This window comes from Lepus europaeus, chromosome 3, assembly GCF_033115175.1.
Source record: "Lepus europaeus isolate LE1 chromosome 3, mLepTim1.pri, whole genome shotgun sequence".
Lineage (NCBI taxonomy): Eukaryota > Metazoa > Chordata > Mammalia > Lagomorpha > Leporidae > Lepus > Lepus europaeus.
In genome coordinates, this window is record NC_084829.1 from 14869901 (window position 1) to 14881841 (window position 11941).

Sequence of the window (11941 nt, forward strand, 5' to 3'; positions counted from 1 at the left end):
CTGACAGGAAGAGCTGAATCCGCCCCCACCGGGACCGCAGGGTTCCAGCATCAGTGACAGCTGGCGTCCTGGCACAGTAGCAGGACACTGCAGAATAAGGGCTTTCTCTGGCTTCAGCGGGGGAGCAGGCCTCTCTGCTGAAGGACCAAGAGTACAAATACTTCAGGAGAAAGCAGCAAACGGCTCATCAGATCCTAATCTACACCCGGCCCCCTAAGCCCAAACCCACGGTGGCTAGTGGGTCCCTGCCTGTGACATCTAGCAAGGTCTAAAGTGACGATAACCAGATGTGGTTGGAACATAATTACAAAATACATGTATAAATTAATAAGAAAACAGAAATATTTTTGCCTGGTTTGTTTTTATCATTTGCTTTAACAATATTGTGTTTTATCATCTGCTTTGTTTCACACATTATTTCTCCAGCAGGTGAAAAGCAGTCAAATTGGATTATGACATTGTCCTACTTAAATACGTGAAACTACTATACTTAAAACGGCCCAAAGGGCCAGTGGTCCTGCCCTTGTAGCCCTGCAGCCTGAGCCCTCACCTCCCAATCTCACTGTGTGTCCGCCCTGCAGCCAGTTCCTCCTGTGCCCCTGAACCTGACATGCCCTCCTTCTCCATGCCCTGCCCTCCACCTTCCCCTGACTCCTACTTCAGCTAAGTGCTCTTTTCTGATGCTCTAAACAGAAATTTGTTCATCCCCCGTCAAAAAGGTTCCCAGCATAGGAACAACATTGTGGCACTGTGAGTTAAGACACCACTCGCAGCCTGCAGTGCTGGTTCGAATCCTGGCTGCTCCACTTCTGATCCAGTTCCCTGCTGAGGCATGCTGGGAAAGCAGCAGTTGATGACTCAAGTGCTTGGGTCCCTGCCACCAGTGTGGAGACCCAGATGGAGTTTCTGACTCCTGGCTTCAGCCTCCCAGCCCTGGCTGTGGTGGCCACTTGGGGGATGTCTCTGTTTCTCTTCTCCTTCTCACTCTGCCTCTTGAGTAAATAAATAAATCTTTTTTTTTTTTTTTTAAGTTTTTACCAAGGTTGGGCCTTGTTGCACAACAGGTTAGGCTACCACTTCCTGGGCCACCTGCATCCCATATCAGAATGTCTGGCTTGAGTCCTAGCTGTACTGTTTCTAATGCAGCTGCCTCTAATGCATTCTGAGAGGTAGCAGGATGGCTGGCCGGCGACGCGGCTCACTAGACTAATCCTCCGCCTACAGCACCAGCACCCCGGGTTCTGGTCCCGGTTGGGGCGCCGGATTCCATCCCGGTTGCCCCTGTTCCAGGCCAGCTCTCTGCTGTGGCCCGGGAGGGCAGTGGAGGATGGCCCAAGTGCTTGGGCCCTGCACCTGCATGGGAGACCAGGAAGAAGCACGTGGCTCCTGGCTTCGGATCACCACAGTGCTCCAGCTGTAGCAACCATTTCGGGGGTGAACCAACAGAAGGAAGACCTTTCTCTCTGTCTCTCTCTCTCACTGTCTAACTCTGCCTGTCAAAAAATAAATAAATAAATAAAGAAGAAGATGGCTCAAGTGGCAGTTAGGCCACTGCCAACCACACAGGAGACCTGGATGAGATTATGGGCTCCTGGCTTCATCTTGGACCTGCTTGCACTGTTGTGGGTATTTGGGGCATGAACGAAAGATATATTTCTCGGGCCAGCGCCATGGCTCAATAGGCTAATCCTTTGCCTGCGGCGCCAGCACACAGGGTTCTAGTCCCGGTCAGGGCGCCAGATTCTGTCCCAGTTGCTCCTCTTCCAGGCCAGCTCTCTGCTGTGGCCCGGGGGTGCAGTGGAGGATGGCCCAAGTGCTTGGGCCCTGTACCCACATGGGAGACCAGGAGAAGCACCTGGCTCCTGGCTTCAGATCAGTGTGGTGCGTTGGCTGCAGTGGGCCGGCCACAGCGGCCATTGAGGGGTGAACCAACAGCAAAAGGAAGACCTTTCTCTCTGTCTCTCTCTCTCACTGTCCACTCTGCCTGTCAAAAAATAAATAAAAAATATATATTTCTCTCCCTCTCTCCCTGCCTTTGAATTAGATGGAAAGAAAAACACACTTTTTTTTAAAGTTCTTACTTTTTTAAATGGCCCTGGAACTGACATGCATGCCACCTCATGCACTCAGCAGCTAGAGGAAGCCAACATGGGGAGAAAGACAGGGGGAAGAATGAGGCAGGTGCATGGACAGAGGAACGCTCCTGCCAAGGAATGGAAGCCCCTGGTTCTGTGCTCCAAGTGCTGCCACGAGGTACCCCAAGATCTTCACCAGAAACCCCGCTCTGATGAAAGCTGGCTTCTGCTACACAGGACGGCACCTGGACTGTGAGCTCGTGAAGCCATGGCCATGTCTGGCCAGGCCTCATCCATGTGTGGAATAGATGGGTGAGAATGCACAGGAGACATGGATTTTCTTCCAAGTTTAGGAGATTGGTTGGGAAAGAGTCCTGGATTGGGAGTAGAAATCTCGTTTAATAATTTTGCCTCCACAACTAAATAATCGTGACCACAGATAATTTATCAACCTCTTTGGGCCTTTATTTGGTCCTGGAGAGACCATAATATAGCATTAAATGGTTTGAACACATTAGAAAGACACTTTTTTGTAAAGATTGATTTATTTATTTTGAAAGTTACAGTTAGAAAGAAAGGGAGAGACAGAGAGAGATTGATTTTTCCATCCGTTGGTTTACTCCCCAGATGGCCACAACAGCCAGCACTGGACTAAGCTAAAGCCAGGAACTTCATCCGGGTCTCCCCTGTGGGAGGCAGGGGCGCACCCTCCGCTGCTTTTCCCAGGCCATCCACAGGGAGCTGGATCAGAAGCACAACAGCTGAGGTAAATCTACCGCACCACAACGGCAGCCCCAGACACCTGCTCCTGTTATCCTGTCTCTTCCCTGTATTTTGTCAGTTCTTAACCTGAAACAAACTATGGTTGTTAAGTCACTTTTCTGTGAGATAACCAGCACTAATGCATCTAGCAAGTATCATTCCATTAAAAGCAAACACACACACACACACAACACAGCCTTACCATTTCAGTCCCACTCCGCCCTCTTCCTACACATAAATGACATTCTGGTTCAGTAGGCATCCTGGAAAGAGCTTAGGGATTCTCATTCCTGTATTCCGGGATCCCGAGCCCTCTGGGTATCCCAGGTTGAAAACAGCTTACTTGATGACTGATCAGCTTTAAAATTCAGTTAGCCAGATAACGTCACAGATGGCCTGCAAATCTGTACGAATACAAGAGCTGAAGGAGGCGTGCTCTGCAGATAGGAGGAAGTCAGAAAGAACAGAGGCTGCTTCAAGCTACGGGCAGCTTGAGGGTTGAATGCCACTTCCAAATACGTGGCGCGTGCTGGCACCAGTAACGTTGGCAGCCTGGGAAGCTCTTCTCCTGCCTCCGCCTGATAATTGACTAATGACATTTAGTGTCTCCCGTGCGCCTACGAAGGACTTTTCATCTACTGTCTCAATGACTACCATCCTCCCCTAGAGCCTTACCTGGGAATAACTTGGTCCGTTCAGGCTGCTGTAACAAAATTACTGTGCCTGGAGGTTGGGGGGGTGGGGCTTAAACAATAAACATTTTTGCCCTCACAGTTCTAGAAGCTGGAAGTCCAAAGTCCAGAAACTGGCCGATTCGGATCCTGAGCTCCTAACCTTTGTGTTACTCTGCTTCTTAGTATCACCATGGAGCATTAAAGATACTCTCTGAAATCATCAGTGGTATTCCTAATGATCTCCTAGGGTAGCTACACAGACTTGAAATTTACTCCTACATCTTAGGGTGGGCAGCAAGTCCAAAAAGTCAAGGTGAGAGCAGGGGCCACAAGGTCAGGTCCTCTGCGCCCATTTGTCCCTGGCCTCCTTCTTTGTCTGCCCTGGTGTCTCCTTTTCTGCTTCTTGTAAGAATTTCTTTCATTAGATTTAGGGACCACCAGGGCTGATGTTGTGACACAGTGGGTTAACCTACCACCTGCAACACTGGTATCCCATATGACCACCAGTTCAAGTCCCAGCTGCTCCACTTCTGATCCAGCTCCCTGCTAATGTGCCAGGGAAGGCAGCAGAGGATGGCTTGAGTGCTTGGCCCCAGCTATCCATGTAGCAGACCTGGATAGAGTTCCGAGTTTGTGGCTTTGGCCTGGCTCAACCCCATCTGTTGTGGCCATTTTGGGAGTAAATCTAGGGATGAAAAATCTCATCTCTCTGTCTCTCCCTTTCACTCTCCCTCTATAAGTCTGCCTTTCAAATAAGTAATAAATAAAATCTTAAAAAGGGGGCCAGTGCTGTGACGTAACGAATAAAGCCACCGCCTGCAGTGCCAGCATCCCATATGGGCGCTGGTTTGAGTCCTGGCTGCTCTACTTCTGATCCAGCTCTCTGCTATGGCCTTGGAAAGCAGTGGAAGATGACCTAAGTGCTTAGATCCCTGCACCCACGTGGGAGACCCAGAAGAAGCTCCTGGATCCTGGCTTCGGATCGGCGCAGCTCCAACCATTGCAGCCAATTAGGGAGTGAACCAGTGGATGGAAGACCTCTCTCTCTCTTGCTCTCTACCTCTCCTTCTCTCCATGTATAACTCCAACTTTGAAATAAATAAAATAAATCTTAAAAAAAAAAAAAAAGATTTAGGGCCCACCCAATACAGGATGATCTCATCTTGAGATACTCAACTCAGCTATATCCAAAAGACCCTTTTACCAAATAAGGTCACATTCAAAGAATTAGGACATATCTTTTGGGGGACATAGTTCAAGCCACTAAATAACCCAACAACCTCCATCTCAGTATTTTCATAGCATTATTGTCACACAATTCCATGGTTTCTTTATTGGAACATGGTAGTAATTTCTACATTCCAGAAGTTAGACCACATAAGATTTATCAATGCAATAACATAGATATGACTAGACAAAAAAAAAAAAAAAAAAGAACCTGGAAGCTGAAAACATAAGTGATGATAGAAGATACATAAACACATAAACGCCAGTGCTGTGGCGTAGTGGACTAAGCCTCAGCATATGGCACAGGCATCCCATATGGGCACTGGTTTGAGTCCCAGCTACTCCTCTTCCAAACCACCTCTCTGCTATGGCCTGGGAAAAGCAGCAGAAAATGGCCTAAGTCCTTGGGCCCCTACACCCATGTGGGAGATCCAGATAAATTTCCTGGCTCTTGGCTTTGGATCAGCCCAGCTGCAGCCATTGTGGCCATTTGGGGAGTGAACCAGCAGTTGAAAGACCTTTCTCTCTGTCTCTCCCTCTCTCTGTAACTCCACCTCTCAAATAAATAAAATCTTAAAAAAAAAAAAAGACACATAAACAGTTATTCAAGCAAAATTACTTAGAACTGTTTTGAGCCAGGCACTGTGCCAGGTGCCAGACCAAAAAGAAAAGCCAAGTCCTAGTGCCTGTCCTGGGGAGGTGCCATGCATTGCCATGAGGGACGTGCCAGCAGGTGGCTGCAAAGGCTCCTGGCGTCACAGGAAAAGAAGCAGTGAATGCTCCCCTGGGAGAGCAGAGAGAGGCTTCCACAAAGCAGGTGACATTTGAGCTGGGTCCTGAAAGACGGGTGGGAGAGTGCCCAGGCAGGAGCCCCAGGAAGGGCATCTCAGGCAAAGGACAAAGCAGGGCAGAGCTCCCTGTGTGGAAGAGGTGTCCAGTTCAGCAAGAAGCGGCCCCACTTCCACCTCATCGGTCTGTGCTCAAAAACTTTCAGGGACTTTTCAAATGCAAGACGTGCAGAGCCTTGGTTTTATAATCCTGACTCTCGGCCACCAGCTCAGATAGCTACTTCCCCACCCAGAGCCCCTGCTGCGGCCCACCTGTCCCCCATCTGTCCCTCAAGTGGAATAAACATTCGCTCTGGAACAGGAAGGGATTCCCTCAAATCCTGGCCCCTCCAGCCTACAAAATATCAACCATTCTAGGAATTTGCCAAACGTCCCTAAACCCCTTCTTTTCCCTTGCTAACATCTAAGATAATTCTTCAGGCTTGGAAAACAGGGCCTCCTCCTTCTCCTGAACGAGGTGGTGTCAATGTCTTCTAAGGAATTGGATGCTGGAAATTGTTGACGCCAGCAAGCCTGCAAGAGTGGGTTTTTCCTTCGAGTTGAACAATGGGAGAAAATGGGCTGGGGGGTGGCATAAAGAGGGTAAGAGTGTTAAGTCACAGTTACGAAATTCAAGAAGCCCCCAAACCAAGAGGTATTGCTCAGTGCATTCAGTGTCAAGGCCTGGCCTGACCCGGACTTGACGTGAGCCTATTTATAGACTCCACTCATTCCATGTGCACAGCCAGCCTCTGGCTGCAGCTGGACAGGCACTGCACTGCACAAGGCTACAAGAGGCTCCACCAGGGTGGCAGGCAATAAGCTGAGAACTGAAACCCGTCTGGCCCCAGGAGTTCTGGATATGGGCCTGTGGGCCTGCAGTTGTCACCATCCGGCCACCACTGTTTATAATGACCATGTTCCCCAGGGGTGAGTGTATTCTGACCTTGAGCTCACTTGGGGGATTAACCTGGTCAAGGTCATTGAAAAAAAAGATTTCGTCAGAGGCAGATGGACCAGCCAGCCAGGAGCAACTGAAGCCAGAAAAGTCAGCCAGAGATGGGCGGCGAATGCTTGGCACAATTCCTCCCCTCCTGGTCTCAGACTCATCACGGTGGCCCATCGGAGGCTGCACATAAGCAAGGACATGGACAGACTGAATTCCGCTGAAGACAGGATCTGCAAGGACTTGAAATTCCCACCTCGTGGCCCTGCCCTGCCCCCTCCATGACATCTTGAGTCTGCAGGTCCTCTAGCAGCTTCATCAGAAGTACTGAAACTCTCTGAACTCAGTCACTTGGGAGGGGCCTCCAGACAGCAGCAGTCTCCAAGTTCACCTGTCAGCGCCAACACACTCACACACACTCATACGTGCACACACACACGCACACACACTCACACGCACACACACTCTCACACACACAAACACTCACACACACACTCTATGTAATCTTTCTTTTTTATTTACTTGAGAGGCAGAGGGACAGAGAGCTCCAATCTACTGATGCACAGCTCATATGCTGGTAGTGGTCGGGACTGGGTGGCGGCTGAGGCCAGGAATCTCCAGGAACTCAATCCAGGTCTCCTATGTGCTGACAGGAACGTGAGCCATCATCAGTGCCTTTCAGGGTCTCCTTTAGCAGGAAGCTGGAATCAGGAGTCAAAGACAAGCATCTAGCTCACGCATTCCAATGTGGAACTTAGGCATCTATTTTTTTTTTGGGGGGGGGGCTGAATTTCATTCTTAAAGAACAATGACAATGACAGCAACAAATCAAAATCCACAGTACCACCCTCCCCCATAGTCTTGTTCTCCATAATGCTCAACTCATTCTGACCCCGGCTTCTACCAATGTCTGTTAGGATGCAGCTGCTTGGGTGGGGGGCTCCTCCAGGTTCTGCACCAGGCCTGGGCCATGCTGTCCATGAGGATGAATTTAAGGTTGTCTTTGTTAAATGCCTGGTCACTGTTTTGGTCGTAGGCCGCTCAGATGGAACGGCCGCAGTGGCCAGAACACCTGTGTCTCTGTCACCCGAACAGGCCAGCAGTGATCTCTCCTATTCAGCAGCAGGGTGCTCTGGACACCTTCGGGGCTGGCTTGGCCTAGCACCTGCATCAACACCTGGGGACACAGCATGCCAGCAGCTCATCACCCAGCCTTTTAATGAACTTGGGCATCTTAACCACTAGGCTAAATACTCACCCCATGAGGGGGTTTTGAGGGCAGGTACAGACCTATGCTCCCACTCCTCTACCTATTAGATCTGCGAGTTGGAACAATCTCACTCATTCTTACTTGTCTCATCAATTGAAAGGTTATAATTCTAATAATTGCCTCTGACTATTCTTTTCAGGGTCAAATAATGGAATAGAGATGCTAGCCCTGTGTAGGCAGTAAGATGATAGACAAATGTATTACTTCTAAAGGAAAGAATATTATTTATACTGGAAAACTTACTCATTACCCCAATACTTCTCAAACTGATTATCAGGGAACACTAATATTTCAAAACATATTCTCCTAGCCGGCACCACGGCTCAATAGGCTAATCCTCTACCTAGCGGCGCCGGCACACCGGGTTCTAGTCCCAGTCAGAGCGCCGGATTCTGTCCCGGTTGCCCCTCTTCCAGGCCAGCTCTCTGCTATGGCCCAGGAGTGCAGTAGAGGATGGCCCAAGTGCTTGGGCCCTGCACCTGCATGGGAGACCAGGAAAAGCACCTGGCTCCTGGCTTCGGATCAGCACGGTGCACCAGCCGCAGCGCACCAGCTGCGGCGGTCATTGGAGGGTGAACCAACAGCAAAAGGAAGACCTTTCTCTCTGTCTCTCTCACTGTCCACTCTGCCTGTCAAAAAAAAAAAAATCTCCTGTTAAGGGTAAACAATGAAACTTTTTTCCTACTCTTTAGGAAAACGAAAACATAGTTACAACAATTTTCTCAATTAGAGAAATTTATCAATTAGATTTTTCTTAAATATTGGGATCAGATTCCACTTATAACCAAAATCATGAGTCAGATGAGATGAGATTAGAAATCATTGCTTCACTGGTTCTTAAAGAATTAGCCTTTTTGGAGACATTGGCATGCATTCTTGCCTAGTTTTTATAAGCACTGCTAAGTTAAGAGCTCTGTCTTGGTGTTTGTACTATGTCATGCCTGTAATACCTTTTGATTTTATTGCATTTTTTTTGCCTATTAAATATTTTTCATTTTGTCCAAAATAAACAACTAGTCTTTTATACTGTTTCACAAAGAACAGTGTGTGCCAAGCAAGACATTGAGTCCTAAACACACACAAGAACAGTGTTCTGAAAGCTAACTGCCCAATGGGATCAAGGTGATGTAAGCATTGATGGGTTACTAGCAATTGCTGGGGACTCTACTGTGGCACAGAGGGCTAAGCTACAACCTGCAACTGTGACAGCCCATATCAGAGTGCCAATTTGAGTCCTGACTTCTCCACTTTAAAAAAATATATGTATTTGAACTTTGGATTTACAGAGAAGGGAGAGACAGAGAGAGAAAGCACTCTTCCATCTGCTGATTCACCCTCTAAGTGACCTCAACAGCCAGGGAGAAGCCAGGCCAAAGCCAGAGCAAGGAGCTTCCTCCTGGTTTCCTACATGGGTGCCAGGGGCTCAAGCACTTGGGCCTCCTCTGCTACTCTTCTGGGGCTGTCAGCAGGGAGCTGGATAGGAAGTGGAGCATCTGGACACAAACCAGTGCCCATACTGCCTGCTAGCATCACAGAGGCTTTACCTACTGTGCCACAACACCAGCCCTTCAACTGCTCCTCTTCTAATCCAGCTTCCTGCTGATGAGCTTGGGAAGGGAGCAGACAATGGCCCAAGTTCGTGGGCCCCTGCCACCCACTTGGGAGACCCAGATGGAGTCCCTGGCTCCTGGCTTTGGCAATCTGGAGAGTGAACTAGCGGATGGAAGATCTCTCTGTCTCTCCCTCTTTCTGTAACCCTACCTTTCAAATAAGTAACTAAATCTTTTTAAAAAGTTGAATATGTTGGCTTGCATCTACTGAAACATTCAGGGCAGAGGCAGGCTTGGTATAGCTCAGTAATGTCACCCGAGACCGGTTTGTTTCATTTTCTCCTCTGCCTTCTAGGGTTCTGCTTCAACCCAAGACTGGCTCATCTCAGGGGCACAAAATTGCTACTTGTGGCCGGTGCCACGGCTCACTAGGCTAATCCTCTGCCTGCGGCACTGACACCCCAGGTTCTAGTCCTGGTTGGGATGCCGGATTCTGTCCCGATTGCTCCTTTTCCAGGCCAGCTCTCTGCTGTGGCCCAGGAAGGCAGTGGAGGATGGCCCAAGTCCTTGGACCCTGCACCCGTGTGGGAGACCAGGAGGAAGCACCTGGCTCCTGGCTTCAGATCGGCACAGTGCCAGTCATGGCAGCCATTTGGGGGGTGAACCAACAGAAGGAAGACTTTTCTCTCTGTCTCTCTCTCTCACTAACTCTGCCTGTCAAAAAAAAAAAAAAAAAAAAAGATTGCTACTTGTAACTCCTGTACTTTGACTTCCCTGTGTATATTTTTCCTGGTTGTCTGAGCCACTCAGACAATTAGGAAATTTCCTTCCCAGAAGTCCCCACCACGTCTCCTTGTAGCCCATTGGCCTAAGCCACCTTTGCAGCCATGGGGAAAGGCCAGCTTGATTGACCATACATCCCTCACTCGTGGAGTGGGTCCTCAAAGACCAGCTAAGCCCCAGGAACCACAGGAAAGGAACGAGGGAGCAGTTCTGGGAATGGAAGCCATGACGTCAGACCACAGTGGCTTACAGGACTGAGTCTCGCCCCCGGTTGACCAGCTGTTTCTCACAGACCTGCAGACGCAACATACATATTGGTGAGAAGGCAATGGAGAGAAAGAGAACAGGAATCAAACCGTAGGCCCAGGTGACTGGGATTTGGCTGCAATTCTCTAACCAACCCGAAGTATCTGTGGGAGGAAAGTTGAAAGTCATGTCCTGACAAGGCTCGCTGAGTCACTGCCACCCTCCAAGGCCTCCTCATGCTTCCTATTTATAGGATCTGTCTTCCAAACCTTTCTGAGGGCCTCAAGCTGCAGGTAATTTTTCTTGTGTTTATCTGAACCTCCAGCCACCTAGTGGGGGCAGGTGCCTCCCCACACGTTGAGGGGAGGGCCGTCCCTGAGAGATCTCCTTTAAAAGATCACCTTTGTGGATGCCTAGTCCTCCATAGGGAGGGGACAGGTCTGGGGTCATCCTCAGACAGTGTTGTGTGTACTTGCTGCAGCTTGCAAGAAGAAAGCAAATTCCAGAAGGCCCATCGTCACTTTGTTCTTCAGTTATCCCTCCAACTTCATCCATTCACTCCCTCATTCATTTATTTATTTGAAAGGCAGAGTGAGAACAGAGAGATCTTCCATCTGCTGGTTCACAGCCCAAATGGCTACAACAGCCAGGGCCAAGAATTCCAACCAGGTCTCCCCTGTGGGCGAAAAGGGCCCGAGTACTTGAGCCATCTTCTTCTGCCTTCCCAAGCACATCAGCAGTAGCTTAAGCCACGACAGCACAACGCCAGCCCCACCAGTGTTTACTGAGTGTGTGCCATGTGCCAGCCATTAATCGGTCACTGAGTTGACAGAATTAAGTAAAATTTTCCATCAAATTTTCCATCCTAGGGAGCTTTCAGAGCTGTGTGAAAGATAGAAATCAGAAAATAAATGTGCCTGTTACAGTCAGGAAAGGATAGATGTCACAAAGAACAGTAAAACAGGAGTAGGATCAGAGGCTTTGTGTGTGGGCAGGAGATTGGTACTCCTGGAGAGACCAGAAGGGAAGCCCATCTGAGGATGAGCCGACGCTCGGTGCCTCGACGTTCACGACCCAGAGGATCCCGCAGAGAACTGGCTGCTTCTGTGACTGAGTGCATAGACCAGAGTCGGGGCTCCCTCAGCCCTTCCCCTGGAAAAGGCCTGCGGAGTTCCATCTAGACTCCGTATGAACTCCTCAGCTTCCAAAAGAGAGATTCCATCCCACCATGAAACCCGAAGGGCAAACATGCAGAGGATTAAGAACACAAATACTAGTTGGCCTCTGAATGTTCTCTTTTTTAAAATTGCTCTTTGGGGCCAGCTTTATGGCACAGTGGGTTAAGGTGCCACTTGTGACGCCAGCACACCATATGAGTGCCAGTTTGAGCCCCAGCTGCTCCACTTCTGATCCAGCTCCCTGCTAATACGCCTGGGAAGGCAGCAGAGGATGGCCCAAGTGTGGGAAACCAGGATGGAGTTTCTGGGTCCTGACTCCTGGCTCTGGCCTGGCCCAGCCCTGGCTGTTATGGCCATTTAGGGGGTGAACCAGCCCATAGAAAATAAACTGATCCATCGATCA

General features: G+C 49.3%; 1 pseudogene; it reads right to left on the minus strand.

Annotated features, from left to right (window-relative positions):
- Positions 1 to 7424: 7424 nt before the first annotated feature.
- LOC133756744 (ragulator complex protein LAMTOR2-like) lies at positions 7425 to 7703 on the minus strand (annotated as a pseudogene).
- Positions 7704 to 11941: the final 4238 nt, after the last annotated feature.